Here is a 6,499-nt window from a genome sequence, read left to right as displayed (position 1 = left end):
TCGGTCTCATCACCATAACGCTGACGTTGTTGTCACACAAACACACACACACACACACGAACGCACGCCCCCCCCCCCCCAAACCCCCCGCACCCTCCTCCCCCGCCTCCTCCCCATCCCCCCCACACAAACCACCTGATAGATCACATCAACACAGAAGAAAATAGGATTACTGTTTCACACACACACACACACACACACACACACACACACACACACACACACACACACACACACACACATAAATAACCCCCCCCCCAACCCCCCCCCCCCCACACACACACACACACATACACAAACACACAAACCACCTGATAGATCACATCTGCACAGAAAAAAAGAGGATTACTGTTTCAGCCGCGGTCTTCCACGTGCGGCCAGCTGTGCATTCTCAGAACATCTGTCCCCTGACAGTTGCACCCTCTGTGACAGGAACGGGATGCTCCAATTCTGGGAGCGGACACAAGTAGTAGTAGTAGATTGTCTTGCTGTTTTTTTGTTGTCGTTGTTTTTTTTTTTTTTTTTCTCCCTTTCATCCCCAGCATAGATTTTCTGACCTTTCCTTTGTACACTTTTTTTGCACTTAAAGCTGCTGCTACCGCTTCCTGACCTCTTCTGGTACACTTTTTCCCCTTGGTCACCACTTTCTGACCTCTTCTGGTACACTTTTTTCCCTTGGTCACCACTTTCTGATCTCTTTTGGTACACTTTTTTCCCTTGGTCACCACTTTCTGATCTCCTTTGGTACACATTTTCCCCTTGGTCACCACTTTCTGATCTCTTCTGGTACACTTTTCCCTTGGTCACCACTTTCTGATCTCTTTTGGTACACTTTTTTCCCTTGGTCACCACTTTCTGATCTCTTCTGGTACACTTTTCCCTTGGTCACCACTTTCTGATCTCTTTGGTACACTTTTTTCCCTTGGTCACCACTTTCTGATCTCTTTTGGTACACTTTTTTTCCCCTTGGTCACCACTTTCTGATCTCTTTTGGTACACTTTTTTTCCCTTGGTCACCACTTTCTGATCTCTTCTGGTACACTTTCTTTTCCTTTGTCACCACTTTCTGATCTCTTCTGGTACACTTTCTTTTCCTTGGTCACCACTTTCTGATCTCTTCTGGTACACTTTCTTTTCCTTGGTCACCACTTTCTGATCTCTTCTGGTACACTTTCTTTTCCTTGGTAACCACTTTCTGATCTCTTCTGGTATATTTTCCTTGGTCACCACTTTCGGACCTCTTCTGGTACACTTTCGTTTCCTTGGTCACCACTTTTTGACCTCTTCCGGTACACTTCTTTCCTCATAATCACAACTATTTGACCTCTTCTGATACACGTACAGTTTTTCCCCTCAAAGTCACCACTTTCTGACCTCTTCTGGTACAGTATTTTTCCTCAAAGGCAGCACTTTTCTGACCTCCTCTGATACAGTATTTTTCCTAAGTCATCACTTTCTCACCTTTTCTGGTACAATATTTTCCTCAAAGTAACCACTTTCTGATTTCTGGTTCAATATTTTCCTCAAAGTCACCACTTTCTGACCTCCTCTGATACAGTATTTTTCCTAAGTCATCACTTTCTCACCTTTTCTGGTACAATATTTTCCTCAAAGTAACCACTTTCTGACCTCCTCTGATACAGTATTTTTCCTAAGTCATCATTTTCTCACCTTTTCTGGTACAATATTTCCCTCAAAGTAACCACTTTCTGACCTCCTCTGATACAGTATTTTTCCTGAAAGTCACCACTTTCTCACCTTTTCTGGTACAATATTTTCCTCAAAGTCACCACTTTCTGGCCTCCTCTGATACAGCATTTTTCCTAAGTCACCACTTTCTCACCTTTTCTGTTACAATATTTTTTCTCAAAGCTACCACTTTCTGACCCCTTCTGATACACTTTCGTTCCTCGAAGTCACCACTTTCTGACAATTTCTGGTACACTTTTTGCCCCCGAAGTCACCACTTTCTGAAGCTTTCTGGTACCTTTTGCACTCGAAGTCGCCACTTTCTGAAACTTTCTGATACTTTTTGCACTCCAAGTCACCACTTTCTGACCTCCTCTGATACACTTTTTGCACTTGAAGTTACCGCTTTCTGACCTCCTCTGATACACTTTTTGCACTCGAAGTCACCACTTTCTGAAACTTTCTGGTACGCTTTTTGTCCTCGAAGTCACCACCTTCTGAAACTTTCTGGTACTTTTTGCACTCGAAGTCACCACTTTCTGACAATTCCTGGTAAACGTTTTACCCTTGAAGCTATCAGTTTCTGATATTTTCTGGTACACTTTCTGCCTTCGAAGTCACAACTTTCTGACAATATCTGGTACAGTACACATTTTGCCCTTGAGGCTACTACTTTCCGACCTTTTCTGGTATACTTTCTGACCTTGAAGCCATCAGTTTCTGACATATTCTGGTGCAATTTCTGCCCTTCAGGCTATCACATTCTACGAACGAACTATATAACCCACTCTTCAGAACGATGGATTTCTGATCTCGCTGGTATTTCCTACAATGCGAATTTTTTTTCTTGGCCATTTCACAAGGTTGAAGATAAATGAATGAGACAACTCTCAAGCCTAAAGCTCAGTGTAAATGTCAAGGAGAACTGATCTTTTGAATTATATTTTTACGAAACCATCCTGTCTTAGATGATTTTTTTTCTTCTCTTTTTGGGAGTCAGAAACAGCGAACATTTCCTCTTCGTTTGGACTTTCACTCTGAGGGTAGCTGGTTCAAATCTCGGTCACGGCGTTTGATGGGCAAAGGGTGGAGATTTGTCCGTTCTCACAAGTCAAAGGATGTGCAATTGTGCTAGTGCCTAAATCCCTTTCGTGTGTATACGTATGCAGAAAATCAAATGCGCGCGTTTAAGATACCGTAATCCCTGACAGCGTTCGGTGGGTTATGGAAACAAGAATATGCCCAGCATGCACAACTTCCACCCCTCCTCCCCCGAATACGGAGTATGACTGCCTACATGACGGGGGCAAAAACGGTCATACACGTAAAAAACCCACACGTGTAAGTCGCAGTCAACGAACGAAGAAGAAGAAGAAGAAGAAGAAGAAGAAGAAGAAGAAGAAGAAGCCTCTCCGTATCGAACATGTTAAAGGATGCTGGTGATGCTTATCAGTCACACGTATTTTCTGCTGACTTAATGAAGATCACTTTTCCACGCTTTCCAACAGGGGACTTTCTTCTTTCATTAGCAAAATATTCCTTGTGACCTTCCTATTAGCAATATTCCTTGTGACCCCGGTGTGGTCAAACTTCGCCATGATTCTCCAAAGGCCATCTCTGCTAACAGTATCGAAGGCCTTTTACACTTGATAATAAGGACATATTCTGCTCTGTTCTATTCTAAAAGTGACATTCTTTCCCTCCCTACCAAAGTAGCTGGATACGATCGAAATCAAGACATTGAAGCTTTGCTCTCATTCAGACCTGGTCTCTACTCATTAGTCTGCATGGATATTTTAGCTGTGGTACTATACGTTTTGTGTTCAGCGGTGTCTTGATTAAGTGAATTAACGATGTTAATTACTCTTACTTTTCTGCCTTCCTGTCTTTTGCTTCTTTTTTTATGGAGGGGGGTGGGGGTGGGGGGTGGGGGGGAGAGTAGAATATGAAAGCGGTGGGGGTGGGGTGGTTGAGAGAAAACATTAAGTGCGGTATTTTTTTTAAATTCCATCACGAAGTAGCTGGATAAGATATCAAGATACCAGTCTACATTACAACAGTCAGATCCAGAGTCTATGTCATTATGGGGAGCTATACCGTAAGGCGTAGGAGACACTTGGGTTTTTTTGGGTTTTTTTTCTAGTTCTGGTAGCCGGAGGCCATCGTCCTGAATGAGATCCAACTACTTAGGTAGGGGACATGAGGAAGGATGGGATGATACCAAGTATCGAATTGTTCCTGTCATTGGTGATGATACTATTTTTACTTTTTGTTATTGTTGTACAGCTCTGGTTATTTCTCTTTCTGTCTTCCTTCCTTCCTTCCTTTCTTTCTTTCTTTCTGTTTCAGTTTCTTTTTTTTTTCGACGTTACTCAATACACACACACACACACACACATGTATATATATATATATATATATATATATATATATATATATATATATATATATATATATATATACATAAACAGAGAGATGGACATAGAGACAGAGACAGAGACAGAGAAGCTAGACAGAGAGATAGATAGATAGATAGATAGATAGATAGAGAGAGAGAGAGAGAGAGAGAGAGAGAGAGAGAGAGAGAAGGAAAAGGTCATCCTTGTAAAATAAAGACTTTGTTAATCTTTGAAAAGCACAGTCTTTATTCATCCCTCTAAAGTAAATACTGTTAAATCTCATAAATAAAAAAATAAAACAAAACAAAACAAACAAACAAAAAACAAAAAAACAAAAACAAACTGTGTTAATCCTCGTCAGCTTAAGTGTTTTTCAGTCATTGTAAAGACTTTGTTAATCCTTGCAAAATGAAGACTTCGTCAATCCCCGTGAAGACTTTGTAAATCCTTGCAAAGAAAAAGGTTTTGTTAAGATGTTGTTGTTCATCCATCCTCGCAAAGTAAAGATTTTGTGACTACCCGTACAATAACAACTCACATTTACAAATCTTTATGAATAAAAGACTTATTCCTGTTCTCCATTCCACCCAATCTTCCTTCATCGACTTTATATTGCTTCATTTCTTCCCTTTATCAATGAAAAAAACAAACCAACAACAAAACAAAACAAAACAATACAATACAATACGTCTTTATCAATTACATGCGCATTTAAAGGCTCGTCATACCACAGTCTCCCAACACACACACACACACACACACACACACACACACACACACGTGTACACACACACACACACACACACACACACACGTGTACACACACACACACACACACACACACACACACACACTCACACACACACACATACACACACACATATATATATAAAAGAACATGGCAAAAATTTAACTTAGAAGTGAAAACGTTGAAATAAAATATGAAAGTGATAAACTCTTAGCAACTTGACTTATAACTCAGTAAAGGAAACTGAACGTGTGTTTTAAAGAAACAAACTAAGAAGCGCTATTTCCCGTACAAGAAATTGAAACACGTATTTCAAAGAAAAGCTAAGAAGCGCTGTTTCCGAATAAGTTAAATGGGAAAGGATATATCAAAACCTGTTTCCTTATGACTCGCCACCCCCCCCCCCTTCCGCCCCATCACCCCACGCTCTCACCCCTTCCCCCTCTCCCCTACACCCCCTCCCCATCCCCTACCCCATCCCTGCAAAAGAAGAAGAAGAAGAAGAAGAAGAAAAAGGAAGAGAGAGAGAGAGAGAGAGAGAGAGAGAGAGAGAAAAGGAGGGAGAGAGGGAGAGAAAGAGAGCAAGAGAGAGAGAGAGGGAGGGAGAGAGAAAGAGAAAGAGAGAGAGAGAGAGAGAGAGAGAGAGAGAGAGAGAGAGAGAGAGAGAGAGAGAGAGAGAGAGAGAGAGAGAGAGAGAGAGAGAATACAAAAAAAGAGAAAATACAGCAGATTTACAAGAACTGTTAAACCATTTCGGACAATGGGATTGTGTGTTTTTTTCTTATATATATATATATATATATATATATATACATATGTAATGAAATAGCACTTTCTTGTTTCTTTCGTGTCTCAAATGACTCAGGATTTTGACATTTTTGGAATTGTTCCTTTTTCCTGTTTGTTGTTGTTGCCGCTGCTGCTTCTGTTGTTGTTGTTGTTGTTGTTATTATTGTTCTTCTTCTTTTTGTTTTTGAGTTCTTGTTTTTCTTATTGTTGTTGTCATTGTTGTTTGTGGTGTTCGTGTTGTAGTTTTTTGTAGTTGATAATGGCGATGATGTAGATGTTGCTATATATAATAAACGCTGTGTGAGCATTCTTTTCAAGTGTGTTTGTTTACTCACACACACACACACACACACACACACACACACACACACACACACACACACACACACACACACACACACACACACACACAACTTAGAATGTAATTATGTGTTCCGTGTAATACTATTTTTGTTTACATTTGTTTAGAATGTATGTTTATATTATGAATATTCTTCGTATACAATTATGAAATACCCCTTTCAGACAGCGGCTGTGGCCTAATCTGAATAAGATATTCGTATTCGTATTCGTACTCTCTCTCTGTCTCTCCCTCTCTCTCTCTCTCGCGTCCTTACATTTCCTCTCTATTCCTTTCTCTTTCTTTCCGACTCAAATTAACGAAACCAAAGCAGTTTGAAGCAGGACAATCATTGTTCGGCATTTCCCGAGAGAGAAGTGAAAGAGGGAAATCCAAATTGGAAGTGGGCTTTTTTGTGTTAAATTGAGAACCTGGAAAAGTTGATATAAAAAGAAAATGTTAACACACACACACACACACACACACGCCCACACACGCCCACACACACGCCCACACACACACACACACACACAC

The sequence above is a fragment of the Babylonia areolata genome, chromosome 11, assembly GCF_041734735.1.
Source record: "Babylonia areolata isolate BAREFJ2019XMU chromosome 11, ASM4173473v1, whole genome shotgun sequence".
In the NCBI taxonomy this organism is placed as follows: Eukaryota; Metazoa; Mollusca; class Gastropoda; order Neogastropoda; family Buccinidae; genus Babylonia; species Babylonia areolata.
The sequence above is the reverse complement of the archived record's forward strand: the minus strand, read 5'-3'. Positions refer to the sequence as shown.